The sequence below is a fragment of the Salvelinus sp. IW2-2015 genome, unplaced genomic scaffold (assembly GCF_002910315.2).
Source record: "Salvelinus sp. IW2-2015 unplaced genomic scaffold, ASM291031v2 Un_scaffold2256, whole genome shotgun sequence".
Lineage (NCBI taxonomy): Eukaryota > Metazoa > Chordata > Actinopteri > Salmoniformes > Salmonidae > Salvelinus > Salvelinus sp. IW2-2015.
The window spans coordinates 69,088-91,760 of NW_019943585.1; the positions used below are offsets into that span (position 1 = coordinate 69,088).

The following is a 22,673-nucleotide window of genomic DNA, read 5'->3' on the forward strand; positions in this document are numbered from 1 at the left end:
TGCTATCTGCAGTATGATATGACTAGGGACTATGAAGAGAGGCTTCTGCAGTATGATATTTACTAGGGACTAGGAAGAAGATGCTTCCTGCAGTATGATATGACTAGGGACTAGGAAGAGATAATCCTGCAGTATGATATGACTAGGGACTAGGAAAGATGCTTCCTGCAGTATGATATGACTAGGGACTAGGAAGAGATGCTTCCTGCAGTATGATATGACTAGGGACTAGGAAGAGATGCTTCCTGCAGATGATATGACTAGGGACTAGGAAGAGATGCTATCTGCAGTATGATATGACTAGGGACTAGGAAGAGATGCTTCCTGCAATGGACTGACTAGGGACTAGGGTCGGGATGCTTCCTAGCAGTATGATTATGACTAGGGACTAGGAAAGAGATGCTTCCTGCAGTATGATATGACTAGGAACTAGGGACATTAAACATGAGCTGTGGATTCTGAATGAGGATACTTAAACACACTGAATGCTTACGCTTTCTGCTCCCATGGTATCAAGGATTCAATCTGATGTACCAGGCATATGTTGACACATAGAAAAAGGCAATGCTAACAGCTAGCTAAGCTATGTAAAGTCTAACCTCTTAGGGAATGGATGAGGACATGAAGGAGAAGTTGTTTTTTCCTCCATATTCACTTTCCTTCCTTCTTTTCAAGTTCCTTGATTGTCATCCTTTGCATCTCATGATTGAAATATGGCTTAGTGTTTTATTAAGCACGTGTGATGCTGTTTGCAGATTGCTGATAGACATACTGTATGCGAAAGGAATTCATGATTATTAACCAGAATAAATACTACTACTGATGATGGGTGGTTGGTGATGATTATTGTGATGATGATGATGATGAGTGGGTTGATGATGATGATGGTGTTAATGGTGATGATGTGTTTTAATGGTGATGATTGATGATGTTGATGATGGTGATATTGATGATGATGATGGTGTTACTGATGATGATGATGGTGATATTGATGATGATGGGGATATTGATGATGGTGTATTGATTGAGATGATGATGATGGTGATATGATGATGGTGATATGATGATGATGGTGTGATGATGATGGTGATATTGATGATGATGGCGATGATGATGATGATGGTGGTGTTACTGATGATGATGATGATGATGGATATTGATGATGATGACGATGATGATGGTGATGATGGTGTTACTGATGATGATGTGATGATGATGATGGTGATGATGATGATGGTGATATTGATGATGATGGTGATATTGATGATGGTGATATGATGATGATGATGATGATGATGGGGATATTGATGATGATGGTGATGATGGTGTTACTGATGATGATGATGATGATGATGATGATGATGATGATGATGATATAGATTATGGTGTTGATGATGACGGTAATTATTGTGATGGTGATGACATACAGTTGTCAGCGTTGTATATTTAATGAAAGGTTAGTTTATTGTGTAGTTTCGATACTACGTTAGTAGCACTAATCCCCTGTCTCTCATTATGGATCCTTAGTTTCCTGTCAAATCATGACTACTTTCACCTCCCTTGGCTCATTATTGATTTATAAGAAACTTTTGGGAAAGGACTCCTTATCTCGCAGTTTTCCTAGATGTTAGTGATGCTGTTTGCATATACACTGACAGCCTAATGATCAACCATGAAAGTACAATATAGATGACATAACACAGAAATCCATTTAAAAATGGATGATGTTTAATATGCAATACAACAGAAGTGGGAATCAGATGAGGCTGAAAAAGAAAACAGACCCTGACAGCTTGGAGAGCTGTTGATGAGGGGTTTTGTCAGAACATGTTAGTAGTAACTCCTCCTCCCATTAATTAACACTACTTTGTTTACCATAGGGTCGTGTTCGTCAACTCTCTCTCTCTCTCTGCTTGTTATTGTGCCTAATAACCCATCAGGGAAATGACTGTCTTTACGCTGTCTTGTCTCTCAGCTCTCCAAGTCTTTATATAGTTATTCATTGACTTGCAACTTGTGTGTCTGGAAGGGATATAAGGATTTTTGCCCAGTATAAGGATAATGTCCAGTCTGATCTGACCATAGTATAAAAAAAATAAAATGAGAGCTGCACACTCTAGGAGCTAACAGTTATTCACCATGAATCCTACTAGAATAATATACAGTATTTCTGTCTACTTGAGTAATTTAACTTTTAACACCGTATATTTTGTGTAGTTCCAGTCTATCGTATGGGTTAAGTATACAGTGAAGTCGGAAATTTACATTCACTTAGGTTGGAGTCATTAAAACTAGTTTTTCAACCACTCCACACATTTCTTGTTAACAAACTATAGTTTGGCAGTCGGTGTAGGACTTCTACTTTCTGCATGACACAAGTCATTTTTCCAACAATTGTTTACAGACAGATTATTTCACTTATAATTCACTGTATCACAATTCCAGTGGGTCAGAAGTTTACATACACAAGTTGACTGAGCCTTTAAAACAGCTTTGGAAATTCCCAGAAAATTATGTCATGGCTTTAGAAGCTTCTGATAGGCTAATTGACATAATTTGAGTCAATTGGAGGTGTACCTGTGGATGTATTTTAATACCTACCTTCAAACTCAGTGCCTCTGCTTGACATATGGGAAAATCAAAAAAAATCAGCCAAGACCTCCAGAAAACAAACTGTAGACCTCCACAAGTCTGGTTCATCTTGCGGAGCAATTTTCGAACGCCTGAAGGTACCACGTTCATCTGTACAAACAATAGTACGCAAGTATAAAACACCATGGACCACGCAGCCGTCATATCGCTCAGGAATGAGACACGTTCTGTCTCCTAGAGATGAACGCTACTTTGGTGTGAAAAGTGCAAATCAATTCCCAGAACAACAGTAAAGACCTTGTGAAGATGCTGGAGGAAAGGTACAAAAGTATCATATCCACAGTAAAACGAAGTCCTATATCGACATAACCTGAAAGCGCTCCAGCAAGAAAGCAGGCCACTGCTCCAAACCGCCCTAAAAAAGCCAGACTACGTGTGCAACTGCACATGGGAACAAAGATCATACTTTTGGGAGAAATGTCCTCTGGTTTGATGAAAGAAAATAGAACTGTTTTGGCCATAATGACCATCGTTATGTTTGGAGAAAAAGTGAAGGCTTGCACGCCGAAAACACCATCCCAACCGTGAAGCACGGGGGTGGCAGCATCATGTTTGTGGGTACTGCTGCAGGGGGACTGGTGCACTTAACAAAAATAGATGGCCATCATGAGGAAGGAAAATATGTGAGATTGAAGCCATATTGAACGCAGCACTCTCAAGACATTCAGTCGAAGTTAAAGCTTGGGTAGCAATGGGTCTTCCAAAATGGACCTGACCGCCAAGCATACTTCCAAAGTTGTGGCAAAATGTGGCAGAACTTGAAAAAGCGCGTGCGAGCATGGAGGCCTACAACCCTGACTCAGTTACACCAAGCTCTGTCAGGATGAATGAGCCAAAAAATTCACCCAACTTGAATGTGGAAGCTTGTGGAAGGGCTAACCAAAATATTTGACCCAAATTAAACAATTTAAAGACAATGTGCTGTCCAATACTAATTGAGTGGTGTGTAACTTCTGACCCCACTGGGGAACGTGATGGAAAGCAATAAAAGCTGAAATAAATCCATGCTTCTGCTACTATCATTCTGGACATTTCAACATTCTTAAAATAAATTGGTGATCCTAACTGACCTAAGATCAGGAATTTTTTACTACGATTAAATGTCAGGAATTGTGAATAACTGGAGTTTAAATGTATTTGGCTAAGGTGTATGTAAACTTCTTGCCTTCAACTGTAAACGTATAAACACATACACTGACTGTACAAAACTTTTAAGAACACCGCTCTTTCCATGACAGACGACCAGGTGAATCCAGGTCGAAAGCTTTAAATCATTTTTTGATTCGTCACTTTGTTAAAATCCCCAACTTTTCTTTCCCCCCCAAAATCAGTGACAGATGAAAGGGGCGGACGAGGGGTTAAGAGCATGATTTTTTAAGCCTTGAGACTTTGAGACATGGATTGTGTATGTGTCCCATTCAGAGGGGAATAGGCAAGAAAAATATTTAAGTGCCTTTGACGGGTATGTAGTCAGGTGCCAGGCGCACCGGTTTGTGTCAAAGAATCCCAATTGCTGCTGGTTATTATGATGATGATGATGATGATGATGATGATGATATAGATTATGGTGTTGATGATGACGGTAATTATTGTGATGGTGATGACATACAGTTGTCAGCGTTGTATATTTAAATGAAACACTGCGTAGAACAGCAGTGATGAGGTTATTTATTGTGTAGTTTCGATACTACGTTAGTTAGCACTAATCCCCTGTCTCTCATTATGGATCCTTAGTTTCCTGTCAAATCATGACTACTTTCACCTCCCTTGGCTCATTATTGATTTATAAGAAACCTTTTGGGAAAGGACTCCTTATCTCGCAGTTTTCCTAGATGTTAGTGATGCTGTTTGCATATACACTGACAGCCTAATGATCAACCATGAAAGTACAATATAGATGACTAACACAGRAATCCATTTAAAATGGATGATGTTTAATATACAATACAACAGAAGTGGGAATCAGATGAGGCTGAAAAAGAAAACAGACCCTGACAGCTTGGAGAGCTGTTGATGAGGGGTTTTGTCAGAACATGTTAGTAGTAACTCCTCCTCCCATTAATTAACACTACTTTGTTTACCATAGGGTCGTGTTCGTCAACTCTCTCTCTCTCTCTGCTTGTTATTGTGCCTAACAACCCCATCAGGGAAATGACTGTCTTTACGCTGTCTTGTCTCTCAGCTCTCCAAGTCTTTATATAGTTATTCATTGACTTGCAACTTGTGTGTCTGGAAGGGATATAAGGATTTTTGCCCAGTATAAGGATAATGTCCAGTCTGATCTGACCATAGTATAAAAAAAATAAAATGAGAGCTGCACACTCTAGGAGCTAACAGTTATTCACCATGAATCCTACTGAGAATAATATACAGTATTTCTGTCTACTTGAGTAATTTAACYTTTAACACCGTATATTTTGTGTAGTTCCAGTCTATCGTATGGTTTAAGTATACAGTTGAAGTCGGAARTTTACATTCACTTAGGTTGGAGTCATTAAAACTAGTTTTTCAACCACTCCACACATTTCTTGTTAACAAACTATAGTTTTGGCAAGTCGGTTAGGACWTCTACTTTCTGCATGACACAAGTCATTTTTCCAACAATTGTTTACAGACAGATTATTTCACTTATAATTCACTGTATCACAATTCCAGTGGGTCAGAAGTTTACATACACTAAGTTGACTGAGCCTTTAAACAGCTTGGAAATTCCCACAAAATTAGTCATGCTTTAGAAGTCTGATAGGCAATTGACATAATTTGAGTCAGTTGGAGGGTTACCTTGTGTGTATTTTAATGCCTACCTTCAAAACTCAGTGCCTCTGCTTGACACATGGGAAAATCAAAGAAATTCAGCCAAGACCTCAGAAAACAAACTGTAAGACCTCCCAGTCTGGTTCATCTGGAGCAATTCGAACCTGAATACCCCATCGTCATGCTGTTACAAAAAATAGTAACGTCAAAGGTAAAACACATGGGACCAGCAGCCGTCAATCGCTCAGGAATGAGACACGTTCTGTCTCCTAGAGATGAACGCTTTTGTGTGAAAAGTGCAAATCAATCCCAGAACAACAGTAAAGGGACCTTGTGAAGATGCTGGAGGAAAGGTACAAAGTATCTATATCCACAGTAAAACGATGTCCTATATCACATATACCTGATAAGGCGCTCAGCAGAAAGAAGCTCACTGCTCCAGAACCGCCACTAAAAAGCCAGACTACGTTTGCAACTGCACATGGGACAAAATCATATCTTTGGGAGAAATGTCCTTCTGGTTTGATGAAAGAAAATAGAACTGTTTGGCCATAATGACCATCGTTATGTTTGGAGGAAAAAAATGGAAGCTCAAGCCGTTATGCAACCACCATCCCAACCGTGAAGCACGGGGGTGGCAGCATCATGTTGTGGGGGTACTTTGCTGCAGGGGGGACTGGTGCACTTAACAAAATAGATGGCATCATGAGGGAAGGAAAATTATGTGGATTGAAGCATATTGAAGCAGCATCTCAAGACATCAGTCAGGAAGTTAAAGCTTGGTCGCAAATGGGTCTTCCAAATGGACACTGACCCCAAGCATACTTCCAAAGTTGTGGCAAAATGGCTTAAGGACAACAAAGTCAAGGTATTGGAGTGGCCATCACAAAGCCCTGACCTCAATCCTATAGAAAATGTGTGGGCAGAACTGAAAAAGTGTGTGCGAGCAAGGAGGCCTACAAACCTGACTCAGTTACACCAGCTCTGTCAGGAGGAATGGGCCAAAATTCACCCAATTTAATGTGGGAAGCTTGTGGAAGGCTAACCAAAATATTTGACCCAAATTAAACAATTTAAAGACAATGCTGCCCAATACTAATTGAGTGTATGTGAACTTCTGACCCACTGGGAACGTGATAAAAGCTTAAATAAATCATTCTCTCTACTATTATTCTGACATTTCACATTCTTAAAATAAAGTGGTGATCCTAACTGACCTAAGACAGGGAATTTTTACTATGATTAAATGTCAGGAATTGTGAATAACTGAGTTTAAATGTATTTGGCTATGGTGTATGTAAACTTCTGACTTCAACTGTAAGTACACACATACACTGACTGTACAAAACATTTTAAGAACACCCGCTCTTTCCATGACAGACTGACCAGGTGAATCCAGGTGAAAGCTTTAATCATTTGTTGATGTCACTTGTTAAATCCACTTCAATCAGTGTAGATGAARGGGGGCAGAGGGGTTAAAGAATGATTTTTAAGCCTTGAGACTATTGAGACATGGATTGTGTATGTGTGCCATTCAGAGGGTGAATAGGCAAGACAAAAKATTTAAGTGCCTTTGAACGGGGTATGGTAGTAGGTGCCAGGCGCACCGGTTTGTGTCAAGAACTCCAATGCTGCTGGGTTATTCACGCTCAACAGTTTCCTGTGTGTATCAAGAATGGTCCACCACCCAAACGACATCCAGCCAACTTGACACAACTTTGGGAAGMATTGGAGTCAACATGGGCCAGCATCCCTGTGGAACCCTTTCGACACCTTGTAGAGTCCATGCCCCGACGAATTGAGGCTATTCCTGGGGRAAAAGGGGAGAGGGKTTTAACTCAATWTWAGAAAAGTGTTCCTAATGTTTGGTATACTCAGTGTATGTTAATGTTTGTAGTAATTGCTGTCCTRTCAGTCAAACACATCTTATAAGTCTTAAAAGTGGTAGGGGTACAGTCCAGCCAAGCGAAGCTAGCCATCCAGATGTGTGGCCATGCATGTAGTTGGACTGGCTTGCTGCCTAACTGGGCTTGGAAACCAGACTGGCTGCTGCTGTGAATTCATTTATCTTATGCTGCTGGGAGAAGACTAAAAAATAAAACATATATAAAAKAAATATGTTTTTTTTTTGAGGCGCCGACTCGGTTGAACAGGAAAGCCGGCTTGGTCGGTTCGGYCGGTGCTTCTCTCCCAGGTGAGAGCTGAAGCAGAGAGCAGAGTAATGGCTTCTGGGTAATTGAGGTGGTCTCCCGGACAGATGGGGAGGATTATATCTTCAATCCGAGCCACTAGGATGTAACGGTAACTTTGTAGGAGAGAGAGAGTTAGAGAGAGAGAGAGAGACCAATAATTCACAAAATGGGACAAACACCAAATTGAGACTCTGCATGTAGAATTCTGCAAAAAATATCCTCTGTGTACAACGTAAAACACCACTGGGGCTCTGTTCACAAACACCAACAGACCCGACAGAGGCCCAGGACAGCAACACAATTAGACCCAACCAAATCATGAGTAAACAAAAATAAAATTACTTGATACATTGGAAAGAATTAACCAAAAAACTGAGCAAACTAGAATGCGTGGTCCCGTGTGGCTCAGTTGGTAGAGCATGGCGCTTGCAACGCCAGGGTTGTGGGTTCATTCCCCACGGGGGGACCAGGATGAATATGTATGAACTTTCCAATTTGTAAGTCGCTCTGGATAAGAGCGTCAGCTAAATTACTTAAATGTAAATGTAATGCTATTTGGCCCTAAACAGAGAGTACACAGTGACAGAATACCTGACCACTGTGACTGGCCCAAAATGAAGGAACGCTTTGACTATGTACAGACTCAGTGAGCATATCCTTGCTATTGAGAAAGGTATATCCTTGCTATTGAGAAAGGTATATCCTTGCTATTGAGAAAGGTTGCCATAGGCAGACCTGGCTCACAAGAGAAGACAGGCTGTGTACAAACTGCCCATAACATTTTATGGAATGGATGGAAACTGAGCTGCTCTTCCTAACCTCCTGCCAAATGTAWGACCATATTAGAGACACATTTCCCAMARWTWMMMMRRMCCMMMAARRRKTTKRAAAMMAAWYCMAWTTTKRWWAAMYYCCMWWWKTWWTKGGKKRAAWWWTWWTKKKSMARRWTTTGTGACCTGTTGCCACAAGAAAAGGGTAACCAGTGAAGAACAAACACCACTGTAAATACAACCCATTTTTATGKTCATTTATTTCCCCTTTTGTACCTTAACCATTTGCACATCGTTACAACACTGTATATATACATAATATGACATTTGAAATGTCTTTATTATTTTGTGAGTGTGATGTTTACTGTTCATTTTGTATTGTTTATTTCACTTTTGTTTATCTATTTCACTTGCTTTGGAAATGTAAACATATGTTTCCCATGACAATAAAGCCCTTTGAAATGAATTGAATTGAATTGAATTGAGAGAGAGAGAGAGAGAGTTTAGCTAGTCAGGTGGGTAACACTCAACMCAACTATAAATTAAACACCAGGAGTTCTCTGTTACAATATATAAAATCAATATTTTTCTCTGTTCTTCTCTTCCAGAACTCAGATTCACTTCACGGTGGCCATTGATTTCACAGCATCCAATGGTGAGGGCTGGTACTATTTTGATACATTCTTTGTATTGTATTCTACAGCTCTATAAGCTGACTATCTCTTACTGTGAGGCTCTCAAGTCCAGCAGGCTGCTTGCTGTCTCTACTCTGAACTCTGAACTCTGAACCATGAACCCTGCATTCTAACCCACCTGGGTTGCTCTCCAGGTAACCCGTCCCAGTCCACCTCCCTCCACTACATGAACCCGTACCAGATGAATGCATACGCCATGGCCCTGAAGGCTGTAGGGGAGATCATTCAGGACTATGACAGTGACAAGATGTTCCCTGCTCTGGGCTTCGGAGCAAAGCTGCCCCCCGATGGACATGTGTCCCACGAGTTCCCCTTGGTAACTATCCATCATCGTCCTATGACTGCAGACGCACGCACACACACACACAACACACACACACACACTACAGATTCTCACTGGGGCTGGTAGAGCTGGCAGAGTTTGGTGTTAAACTAGGTATTATCTGATGTCCAATGAGTTCCCCTGGTAACTATACTGTACAGCCTCTGCCTGAAGGATGGATGGATGGATCCTCACTGGTAACTATACTGTACAGCCTCTGACTGAAGGATGGATGGATGGATCCTCACTGTTAACTATACTGTACAGCCCTGACTGAAGGATGAAAATCCTCACCGTTAAGCTGGCAGGGTTTTAAGCTGGGTGTACAAGGTATGTTCCATGGTGATCAATACTATACGAACTCTGCAGCCCCTATCCATGCAGATGTAGTCTAAGCTAGCTACTGGTATCAGCCCTACCCTGCGATGTAGTTATAGCTAGCTACTGTACAGCCCCTACTGCAGAATGTTAGTTATAGCAGATACTGTACTAGCCCCTACTGCCGATGTTAAGTTATAGTTTAGCTACTGTATAATGCTCCTAACCTGCAGATGTAGCGTATAGCTAGCCTACGTGTGACAGCCCTACCGCAGATGTAGCTATATGCACTACTGTAACAGCCCTACCGTGCCAGATGTAAGCTATAGCTATGCTGACTGTAACAGCCCCCTGCCTGCAGATGTGCTATAGCTAGTCACTGTACCCGCCCCTAACCTGCAAAGATGTAAGCTATAAGCTAGCTACTGTAGTACAGTCCCTTATCCTTTGCCATGTAATTGTAGTTAATGTCTTTAGCTTTATTCTTGTATTAGTCCATCTGTCTTAATGTAGCTATTAATTGCTTAGTCTTAATTTGTATAGCTCTCTCTATCCTGTTCTAGTATGTTTCTTATTAGCTTTCGCTTACTGTAATTGTCCCCTCTGTCAGATTGCGTTACGTCTAGTGTCTGTTATTACATTGCCCTGTACTGCTAGATTGTATGCTTATGCTAGTCTATCTTTGTATCGTCTTCCCCTGCATGATTGTAGCTATATGTCTTACTACATGTAAATTTTCTGCCTTTCCTGTTCTAAGATGTTAGCTATTATGCTTCTAGCTACTGTATCAATCCCTCTCTGCTCTTGCTAGATGGTATGTTCTTATAGCTGAGCTTACTTTCATTGCCCCTACCTTGCAGTTATGTATCTTATATTGCTAGTTATGTAGTGCAGTTCCCTACGTGCATGATGTGATGCTATAGCTCTGTTTATTCTTTGTTATTTCCAGCCTCTACCCTGCATGAGTAGTATAATCTTAGTCTTACTTGTTACAGCCCCTACTCTTGCTAAGTTTATGTATTCTTGATAGTAGCGTACTGTATCAGCCCTGCCTGGAGTATGCTAGCTATATGCTTAGCTTATCTTTGTACAAGTTCCTTACCTGCAGTTATGTATTTTTGCTATTTGCTAGCTATGTGTAACACCCCTGTCCTGAGTATATGCTTATATTGCTAGCTTACTGTTTTTACAGTCCCTTCCCTGCAGTATGTTATGCTATATGCTAGCTACTTATCATGCGCCTGCATGGAGAATGTATTGCTATTTTATGCTATTTATCTGTATCAGCCTCTACTTCTGCAGTATGTTATGCTATAAGCTTATGCTATTGTACATATTAGTTTCTACTTCTGTTTCAGATTTAAGCTATCTTGTTAGCTACTTGTTACAGCCCTCCTACCTTTGTTCAGATATGTTTAAGCTTAATTTATCTTAGCTATCTGTATTATTGGCCCCTTACTTTTTTTTGCAGTATTGTATTGCTTATATGCTTAGCTATGTTATATGTCGCCTTCTACCCTGCAGATGTAGCTATAGCTAGCTACTGTAAGCCCCTGCCTGGAGATGTAGCTATAGTTTGCTCTGTATTGGCCCCCTACCTGCAGATGTAGCTCTAGCTAGCTCTGTACATGCCCTACTTGCATATGTAGCTATTAGTAGCTACTGTACACCGCCATGCTGGAGATGTAGCTTATAACTAGCTACTGTACAGCCCCTGCTCGCAGATGTAGCTATAGCTTATGTACAGTAATCAGTCATATCAATTGTACAGTATGAATACTGATGGTGTTAGCGCTGTTAGTAATGACTCAAAGAAGCAACACTTCAAACATTCAGCAGTTATGTGTGCTTGACTGGATTCTGTTTATAATTGGCTGGCCTGACTGACTTCTTCTGGTGTTTATTAATGTGTGCCTGGTCTGACTGGACTTCTCTGGTGTTATTAAAGTGGCGGCTCTGACTACTTCTTCTGTGTTATTAATGTGGCCTGGCTCTGACTGACTTCTCTGGTGTTATTAATGGGCTGGCTCTGACTGACTTTCTTCCTGGTGTTTTATTAATGTGGCTTGGCTCTGATCTGACTTCTTCTGGTTGTTTATTAATGTGGCTGGCTCTGACTGACTTTCTTCTGGTGTTTATTAATATGGCTGGCTCTGACTGACTTCTTCTGGTGTTTATTAATGTGGCTGGCTCTGACTGACTTCTTTCACAGCATTTACATACATATGATTTACCTTCCCAGTAGAGTTTGTGTGTGTGTGTGTGTGTGTGGTGTGGTGTGTGTGTGTGTGTGTGTGTGTGTGTGTGTGGGTGTGTGTGTGTGTGTGTGTGGTGTGTGTGTGTGTGTGTGTGTGTGTGTGTGTGTGTGGGTGTGTGTGTTTTAGTTGTATTGTTGCGTTGAATGTTCTGTAATCTTGTATATTGGTGTTTCTATGTGCATTAAGTTGGTGTGTGCGTGCGTGTGTGTGTGTGTGTGTGTGTGTGTGTGTTGTGTGTGTGTGTGGTGGTGAGGGATTGAACATGTTGTCTTCCTTTGACAGATATTGAGCATGCATAAATTAATGGATTTTCATTTAAAACCTTTTTATTGTGCATTGGGCTTCTATAAGCCTGACGGATTCTTCAATCATTAGACTTTCTCTAGCCAGTTAATGTGGAAGGAAATGGGATACCTAGTCAGTTGCCACAACTGAATCTATTCAACGAAACGTGTCATCGGCGTCCGGGGAACAGTTGTTGTTGTGGGTTAACTGCCAGAGCAACCAGATTTGTACCTTGTCGGCAACCTTCCGGGTTACTGGTCCAACTCTCCTTCCCGCAAGGCTGGATGGGGATGGTGTTGTACAAAAAAGGAATGAGCAGCCCATCGACAGGCTCTCCACCGTCATACCCCGCAAAGTAAGGATACATTTTTTTTCTTTTTTTAAATAACAAATATTTTTTTCCCCCAAAGTACTGAGCCCTTTCATAGTCCTGTAATAGCGAACCGATATAGGACGTCTGGAGCGCAGGCAACCCCCCCCCCCCTTCCCCATTGAAGCAACAAATCACAGCTCCCCCACTCCAAACTACTTCCCGCTGCCATTCTGGTTCAGATTATCACAAACCTGACAAATAATGACGGAAACCAACCAAACCGGGCACGAACACTTTAAGGGTTTTTGATTCTCATTTGCTGTACAGTGATGGTAGAGATGATGTTTGCTTTAGTTTGGTGGTTGGAGGCATATCAACATTAGTTCTATGAAGCTTTTATACTCAGATACAGCTAGTCAGTTTCCTCACTATTTTCCTGGTTCAATCTCAGATATGAACGACTCAACTGGCATTTACCTGATTAACTACACTGAAAAAATATAAACCGCATAGTGCAGCACAATTTCTAGAGATTTTACGAGTTACATTTCATTTAAGGAAATATAATTAAATTCCATTAGGTCCTAATCTATGGATTTAAAATTCAAATGTTATTAGTCCGCATGCGACGAGATATAACAGGTACCTTACAGTCAAATACTTACTTACAAGCCCTTAAACAACCATGCAGTTTAAAAAATTTACAAATAATGAATTACATGTTCAGTGAGTCTTTGGCTTAGGGTTTGAAGCTGTTTTAGAAGCCTCTTGGACCTAGACTTGGCGCTCCCGTTTTCCGCTTTGCCTTGCGGTAGCAGAGAGAACAGGATATTGATAGGGTGGCTGGAGTCTTTGACAATTTTTCAGGGCCTTCCTCTGACACCGCTTGGTATAGAGGTCCTGGATGGCAGGAAGCTTGGCCTAAGTGTTGTACTGGGCCATACGCAATACCCTCCTGTACAGTGCCTGCGGTTAAGAGGCCAAGCAGTTGCCATACCAGGCGGTGATGCAACCAGTCAGGATGCTTTCGATGGTGTGGCAGCTGTAGAACTTTTGAATATCTGAGTACCCATGCCCAAATCTTTTCAGTCCTCCCTTTCAGGGTGAATAGGTTTGTTGTGCCCTCGTTCACAACTGTCTTGGTGTGCTTGGACCATGTTTAGTTTTGTTGGTGATATGGACACCAACGGAACTTGAAGATCTCAACCTGCTCCATCTACAGCCCGTCGACATGAGAAGGGGCACGTTTCTGGGTCCCTCCTTTTCCTGTAGTCCACAATCATCTCCTTTGTTCTTGATCACGTTTGAGGGAGAGGTTGTTGGTTCTGAGCGGTTGTTGTCCTGGCACACGCGGCCAGTCTCTTGACCTCCTCCCTAATCCAGCGTAGCAGGAAATCATCGAACGCTTTCCGTCGCGACACCCTCGTCAGCTGGTTACCGTTGACGTATGAGAATGTTGTAGATTAACCATTTCCCACAAGGTCCTCGGCCCCCGAGCGTCGTCAAGCGTTACCGTCCAATGCAAACTTCGCAAACTCTCTAGATCGGGAAGCGCCATTTGGTTCGGTATGGAGTGGATATGTTTCCGGGACAGAGTCAAATCAACCAATCCGGTCAATCGTTGGCAACTGTTGTGTCAATCGGCAAACTTAATCATGGTGTTGGAGTCGTGGCCTGGCCGTGCAGTCCATGACTGAATAGGGAGTACAGGAGGGCAGCAGCGCACCCTGAGGGGCCCGCGTCTTGAGATCAGCGTGGCGGATGTGTTGTTACCTTACCCTTACCACCTGGGTTGCGGCCGTTCAGGAAGTCCAGGATACAGTTTACAGAGGGAGGGTGTTTAGTCCAGGAGTCCTTAGCTTTATTGATGAGCTTTTGGAGGTGCTATGGTGTTGAACGCTGAGCCTGTAGTCAATGATTAGCATTCCTCAATAGTGGGGAAAGGCAGTGGGAAAGGGCAGTGTGGAATCTGTTTTAGGGTGGTAGGCAATTGGAGTGGGCTCTAGGGTTTTCTGGAATAATGGTGTTGATGTGTAGCCATGACCAGCCTTGTCAAAGCACTTCACTGGCTACAGACATGATGCTCGGGTCGGTAGTCATTTAGGCAAGTGTTAACCTTTTACGTGTTTCCTTGGGCACAAGTGGACTGATGGTGGTCTGCTTAAAACCAATGTTGGTATTACAGACCCGGACCAGGAGAGGTTTGAAAAATGTGAGTGAATGGCACTTGTCCAGTTGGTTAGCGCATGCTCGCGGTACACCGTCTCCTGGGTAATATCGATCTGGCCCTGGCCTTCGTGTGATATGTTGACCTATTTAATAGGTCTTACTCCACATCGGCCGTTGCGGATAGCGTGATACTAACAGGTCCTTCCGGGAACAGCCCTGGTGCCCGTTCATGTTTCAGTGTTATTTTGGCCCTCGAAGCAAGCATGAGAAGTAAGTTTTAGCTTGTCTAGGAAAGGCTTCAATTCAACGGGCAGCTCTCCGGCTGTGCTTTCCTTTGTAGTCTGTAATGGTTTGCAAGCCCTGCCACATCTGACCAGTGTGACTGGGAATACACACATGACTGAGAATACAAATGTGCAATCTGTGAAAAAAATGGTAGGTTTGTGATCAGAAAACCAGTCAGTACTGGTGTGACCACCATTTGCCTTATCGACCCAACACATCCTCTTCGCATTGGAGTTGATTCAAGCTGTTGATTGTGGCCTGTGGAATGTTGTCCCACTCCTCTTCAATGGCTGTGCGAAGTTGCTGGGATATTGAAGGACTCTGGAACACGCAGTCCTTCAACGTCAATCCAGAGCATCCCAAACATGCTCAATGGGTGACATGCCTGGTGAGTATGCATACCATGTAGAACTGGGACATTTTCAGCTTCCAGAAATTGTGTGGAGATCCTTGCGACATAGGGCTGTGCATTATCATGCTGAAACATGAGGTGAATGGCACGACAATTGAGCTCAGGATGGTTCTGACAGTTTGGTACAGAAATTATTTGGTTGTGCGTACCCACAGTTTCATCAGCTGTCCGGGTGGCTGGTCTCAGACGATCCAGCAGGTGAAGAAGCCGGATGTGGATGTTCCTGGGCTGGCGTGGTTATGCGGTTGTGTGGCCAGTTGGACGTACTGCCAAATTCTCTAAAACGATGTTGGAGGCGCCTTATGGTAGAGAAATTAACATTATATTATCTGGCAACAGCTCTGGTGAACATTCCTGCAATCACATGCCAATTGCACGCTCCCTCAAAACTGTGTGTGTTGTGGTGTGTGTGTGTGTGTGTGTGTGTGTGTGTGTGTGTGTGTGTTGTGTGTGGTGGTGGTGTGTGTGTGTGTGTGTGTGTGTGTGTGTGTGTGTGTGTGTGTTGTTGACAAAACTGCATATTTTAGAGTGGCCTTTGTCCCAAACACAAGGTGCACCTGTGAATTTTTATATATTTATTTAACCTTTATTTAACTAGGCAAGTCAGTGTTGATCATGATGTAACAGTAATGATCATGCGTTTAATCAGCTTCTTGATATGCCACATCTGTTCAGGTGGTTGGATTATATTGGCAATGAGAAATGCTCACTAACAGGATGTAAACAACATTTGTGCACAAATGTGAGAGAAATATGCTTTGTTTCGTATGGAACTTTTCTGGGATCTTTTGTTTCAGTTCCCTTTACATGTTGCGTTTATTATTTTTGTTCAGTTTAATTCAGGTTACATTTTTTGTATTTTCTCCATCACCAGAATGGCAACATAGAGAACCCCTACTGCAACGGAATGGAGGGAATTCTAGAAGCATACCATCAGAGTCTGAAGACTGTACAGCTCTACGGACCACACAACTTTTCTCCGGTTGTCAACCATGTGGCAAAGTGAGCCCCCGAGACAGCCAGTACACGAAGCTCTCCTATCAACTCATATAGCCTGATCCTGATCTGTTTTGTGCTGTACAGTCAACTCCTATAGCCAAAAAAGGAATGACAAGACAGCACAAACAGATCTGGGACTAGGCTACATTTCAACAGCAACGCAAGGCTGGTCATTAATTCAACCTTCTGGTTAGAAAATAAGTTGAAAGACAAACCTTCAGGAAAATCATCTCCACACTTATCCAGACAGACCATAAGAGCCACTAACAGCACACTATCAGTAAATAATTGTTGTTTTTTGGATGTGTTGTGATTTAATGAAAGGGAATTTTTATTTTTTACTGTCGCCGCGGTGACGGATGTAACTTGTGGTCAAGTCCCAGAACAAATTAATAAGTGGTCACACGTTGTGTGTGTGTGTGTGTGTGTGTGTCGTGTGTGTGTGTGTGTGTGTGTGTGTGTGTGTGTGTGTGTGTGTGTGTGTGTGTGTGTGTGTGTGTGTGTGTGTGTGTGTGTGTGTGTGTGTGTGTGTGCTGTGTGTGTTGTTCTTCCGCTTGATGAGTAGGCTTGATGTCCATTTAACTTCCCAACAGCAGTAATCTCTCGTGTCTCTGTCTTATGATCACGCACACACCCCTTTTTATATTCAGGTGTGTCAGCTCCAGACTCCAGAGAGCCAATCGTTTGACAGGCTAAATTAGAAGCAGGAGAAAGGACTCAACAACCCCAGAGGTCCGCCTGAAATGTCCAAACGTCCTTAGTTTTGGCATAATGAGCACTTGGATGTTTGTCACTGTTGTCTTCTCTAGTTATAATCATAGATCAGGGTCGTTGAAACGTCTCAGAGGGCAGATCATAATGAATAAGATTATGTGGACATGGATGGGGGGGGGGGGATCCTAAGATCAGCCATTCTATTCTGAGAGGCTTAATGCATACAGCCCCTGGTCAGAGCCTACCTGGCAATCCATCAATAACAACAACAAAGAAAATATATATAACAGAAATATACAGCAACTTGCATTGCTAAACACATGAGTAAATATTTCATGTTATGGACAGCTAGGGATGGGTGAAGGAAACCAGGCCACGTACATACAGAACACTGCTGAGACTCTGGCTCATCACAGACAGGAGAGTTACAGTACAAGCAGGCTGTACTTAACATGTCTATATTGAGGCTCTCTGGTGACAGGAAGTTAGTATCTGAAAAGAGATCGCCTTTTAATGTGTGTTTTTTTCCCAGTCAAACAGCGCAGGGCAGGTAAAACTATACACAGTTCAGAGGCTCACTATGGTGGATTCCCAGAATAAGTTGATACATTCTGAGTGTCTATGTCACAGACAGCGGATACACTAAAAACACAGGGAAATCGGCTTCAAGTGATTTTAATTTGGGAAATCTGTTCACAAGTATTTCCACAAATAATAGAAAGACGTGATCATAAACAAATGTAAGCAAGGTTTGAAATTATTACGTTTTATTCCAATATGAAATGTATTTGGGCTTCTTGCGGTTAATTTACAGTCTACAAATGCAGTCTCTGTTCTCTCTCTGCCAGGTACGCAGCGGCCGTACAGGACGGCTCTCAGTACTTTGTCCTGCTCATCATCACAGACGGAGTCATATCAGACATGGCCCAGACCAAGGAGGCCATCGTCAATGTGAGTAGGCTGCTGGATATTCCCATTACCCATAATCCTCCTCTGCCCTCTGTCTCCCTGTGTCTCTTTCTCTGTGTCTGTCTCTGTCTTTCTCTGTGTCTGTCTCTGTCTTTCTCTCCTTCTCCGCAGGGCTTTACGGCTGCTTTTAACTTTCTGCTTTTAACGCACCTCTGCCTTTTACCTCAGCTAGCTGCAGGCCAAAATCAATGTCTGTTTTTCTGCTGCTTGAGCCATGCTCATCAGAGCCGTTTTATTTCAGGATGTAGAACTATGTTTAGTTCTGTTATCCACTCTAGTTGTTTTACTGTTGTTTGTATGTTCTTCTATTTTTCTTTGACCACATGTAGGTTTCGTATATGAACATCACAGCACTGTTACTTTACATTAACTTCTGCTTGTGCCTTTCTGAAATGTCCGTTTGAAAAATCCACTTTGTGTCTCTCTGGCCGTGAGAATACACCTGAGAGGGTGTTTACTGTCCAGCTGTCCAATGGGCGAGCGGCGCGGCATCCTGACCTCTGATGACCTCTAACCTCTGACCTCACAGCAGACTGGGTTTAAAGGGAATTTGCGACTGTTAGTAAAACCATTAGAACAGCCACACCTTCCTTTTAAGATCTTGTCTGCTGCTCTATCTTACCTCGGCCTTCTGACCTGCCTCAGCCATCTACCTCTGACCTGCCTCAGACATCTACCTCTGACCTGCCTCAGACATCTACCTCTGACCTGACCTGGCCTCAGCCATCTACCTCCTGACCTGCCTCAGCCATCTACCTCTGACCTGCCTCAGACATCTACCTCTGACCTGCCTCAGCACATCTACCTCTGAGCGCTGCCTCAGACATCTACCTCTGACCTGCCTCAGCCATCTACCTCTGACCTGCCTAGCCAAGACATCTACCTCTGACCTGCCTCAGACATCTACCTCTGACCTGCCTCAGCCAGACATCTACCTCAACCTGCCTCAGACATCTACCTCTGACCTGCCTCAGCCAAGACATCTACCTCTAACCTCCTCAGACATCCTACCTCTGACCTGCCTCAGCCAAGACATCTACCTCTAACCTGCCTCAGCCAAGCCATCTACCTCTAACCCTGCCTCAGCCAAGCCATCTACCTCTAACCTGCCTCAGCCAAGACATCTATCGCTAACCGCTCAGCCAAGCCATCTACCTCTAACCTGCCTCAGCCAAGACATCTACCTCTAACCTGCCTCAGCCAAGCCATCTACCTCTAACCTGCCTCAGCCAAGCCATCTACCTCTAACCTGCCTCAGCCAAGACATCTATCGCTAACCTGCCTCAGCCAAGCCATCTACCTCTAACCTGCCTCAGCCAAGCCATCTTATCGCTAACCTGCCTCAGCCAAGACATCTATCGCTAACTTGCTTCAGCCAAGCCATCTACTTCTAACTGCCTCAGCCAAGCCATCTTCCTCTAACCAACTTCAGCTTCCTCAACCAAGCCTTTTAACCTGCTTCCTCTGCCCTGCTATCTGTGTCCTGCCAGCTGCCGCCACTTTTGCAGTCCTGTCTGCCCTTTTAAGTGGCTCTGGATAAAAGCTAAATGACTCAAATGTAAATGTACCAGGCCAGCCTTTTGGCTAAAAATTAGTTCCAACCCCTCTCCTTAACTCTCCTCTCAGGGCAGTGAATTATAAAGGAGGGCCTCCTGTTTTCCTCACATGTTAGGACAGAACAGTGGAATCACCTTTCTGCCAATCATTCATTTTGGCCCACTCTATTACAGCACTCCATGGCTGTGTTCCAAATGCACCATTTGGGCCCTGGTCTAAAGTAGAGCACTAACCCCTATAGGGCCCTGGTCAAAAGTAGTGCACTACACCCTATTGGGCCCTGGTCAAAAGTAGTGCACTACCCCCTATAGGGTCCTGGTCAAAAGTAGTGCACTACACCCTATTGGGCCCTGGTCAAAAGTAGTGTTACTACATCCTATAGGGCCTAGGTCCAAAGTAGTGCACTACCCCCTATAGGGTCCTGGTCCAAAGTAGTGCACTACATCCTATAGGGCCCTGGTCCAAAGTGTGCACTACACCCTATAGGGCCCTGGTCCAAAGTAGTGCACTAACCCCTATAGGGCCTGGTCCAAAGTAGTGCACTACATCCTATAGGGCCCTGGTCCAAAGTAGTGCACTACATCCTATAGGGCCCTGGTCAAAAGTAGTGCACTACACCCTATAGGGCCCTGGTCCAAAGTAGTGCACTACCCCTATAGCGCCCTGGTCCAAAGTAGTGCACTACACCCTATAGTGCCCTGGTCAAACGTAGTGCACTACATAGGGAATAGGGTGCAATTTGGAATGTTGGCAGTTCATACCCATGTCAGGGGGAAGGTGGGAGGGAAACTGACTCACTGATCGATTTGTCATGCAGAGGCGGTTGAAATAAAACTTGACAATATTAGAATGTTTTTTTAAAGCTTCTGCAGACAGGAAAATACTATTACAGCCGGCGGGACAGCTAGAGATCGAGCGATTTGAAGTTGCTGGGTTTGCAAATATTTTTGCAGTCCAAAGATAGATAGTATTTAAACAGCTTGCAGAAGCAGGATCCCTGGATTAGAAGTAAAGTTACTAACAGTTTCGACTAATAATTTACTTTTGGCGGTGGTGGGCAGTGGGGGCGCGGTGGTGGTGGTTGTGTGTGGGTTGATGGTTGGGTGATGGTGGTGGTGGTTGGGGTGATGGTGGTGGTGGTTGGGGTGGTTGGGTGATGGTGGTGTGGTTGGGGTGATGGTGGTGTGGTGGGGTGGTTGGGGTGGTTGGGGTGAGTGTGGTGGTTGGGTGATGTGTGATGGTGTGGTGGTTGGGTGGTTGGGGTGGTTGGGGTGATGGTGTGATGGGTTGGTGATGGTGGGTGATGGTGGTGGTGGTTGGGGTGATGGGGTGGTTGGGGTGATGGTTGGGGTGATGGTTGGGGGTGGTGGTGGTGATGGGTGGTGGTTGGGTGATGGTGGTGGTGGTGGGTGATGGTGGTGGTGGTGGGTGGTTGGGTGATGTGGGGGTGGTTGGGTGGTTGGGGTGGATGGTGGTGGTGGTGGGGTGATGGTGGTGTGGTTGGGGTGGTGGTGGTTGGGGTGATGGTGGTGGTGGTTGGTGGGTGGTGATTGGGGGTGGGGGTGGTGTTGGGTGATGGTGGGGTGATGGTGGGTGGTGGTGGGGTGGGGTGGTGGTTGGGGTGATGGTGGTGGGTGGGGTGGTGGTGGGGTGGTGGTTGGGGTGATGGTGGTGGTGGTTGGGGATGGTGGGGTGGGGGTGGTGGTTGGGTGAGGTGGTGGTTGGGGTGGTTGGGTGATGGTGGGGGTGGTGGTGGTTGGGGTGGTTGGGGTGATGGTGGGGTGGGGATGGTGGGGGTGGGGGTGGTGGGGTGGGGTGGGAGTGGGTGATGGGGTGGTGGTGGGTGATGGTTGGTGGGGGTGATGGTGGGTGGTGATGGTGGGGGTGATGGTGGGGTGGGGTGTTGGGTGGTGGTGGGGTGGGGGTGGTGATGGTTGGGTGGGGTGGGGGGTGATGGTTGGGGTGGTGTGGTGGTGATGGTTGGGGTTGGTGGTTCGGGGGGTGATGGGTGGGTGGGTGATGTGGTGTGTGGTGGGTGATGGTTGGGTGGGGTGTGGTGGGGTGGGGGTGGTGGGGGTGATGGTTGGGGTGGGGTGGGTTGGGGTGGTGGTGGGGTGAGGGTTGGGGTGGGGTGGTTGGGTGGGGGTGGGATGGTGTTTGGAGGATAAAACATAGATTTATCCATTACGTTGACGTAGTGGGATAGAGACAGTTCAGATAAGCAGAGAGGAGTAAGAGGTGTTATTATAATATATTTACAGTGTACAGTACAGGGCATGTTAGATACAGTCATTGCTAAGAGTTAAGGCACATCAGGTTTTGCTTCGAAAGCACTAGTTCATCATTAGCTGGTTTCAAGCACCTGCTGTTAGATCACCAACATATGTCATATCCTGTTCCAGGAATCATGAATAAGATTGAGTGGAAATGTCTTTGAAGGTGGCAGAGATAAAAGTGTTTTTTCTAATTAATGTTTTTGACCTACATACCAGTCAAACATTTGGACACACCTACTCATCAAGGGTTTTTCTTTATTTTAAAACTATGAAATAACACATATGGAGTCAAATTGTAACCCCCGAAAAAGTGTTCAACAAATCAAAATATATTTGAGATTCTTCAAAGTAGCCACCCTTTGGCCTTAACCATGCTGGTTAAGTTGTGCTTTGAATTCTAAATAATCACAGACAGTGTCACCAGCAAAACACACATCCTCCTCCATGTTTCACGGTGGGAACCACACATGCGGAGATCATCCGTTCACCTACTCTGCATCTCACAAAGACACGGCAGTTGGAACCAAAAATCTCAAATTTGGACCAAAGGATTTCCACCGGTTGCTCGTGTTTCTTGGCCCAAGCAAGTCTCTTCTTATTATTGGTGTCCTTTAGTGGTGGTTTCTTTGCAGCAATTCGACCATGAAGGCCTGATTCACACCAATCTCCCCTGAACAGTTGATGTTGAGATGTGTCTGTTACTTGAACTCTGTGAAGCATTTATTGGGCTGCA

The 22,673-nt window shown here is 44.0% G+C and overlaps 1 pseudogene; it reads left to right on the forward strand.

Moving 5' to 3' along the window:
• Nucleotides 1–22,673, forward strand: part of LOC112073416 (copine-5-like) — a 68,120-nt pseudogene that overhangs the window by 40,266 nt on the left and 5,181 nt on the right.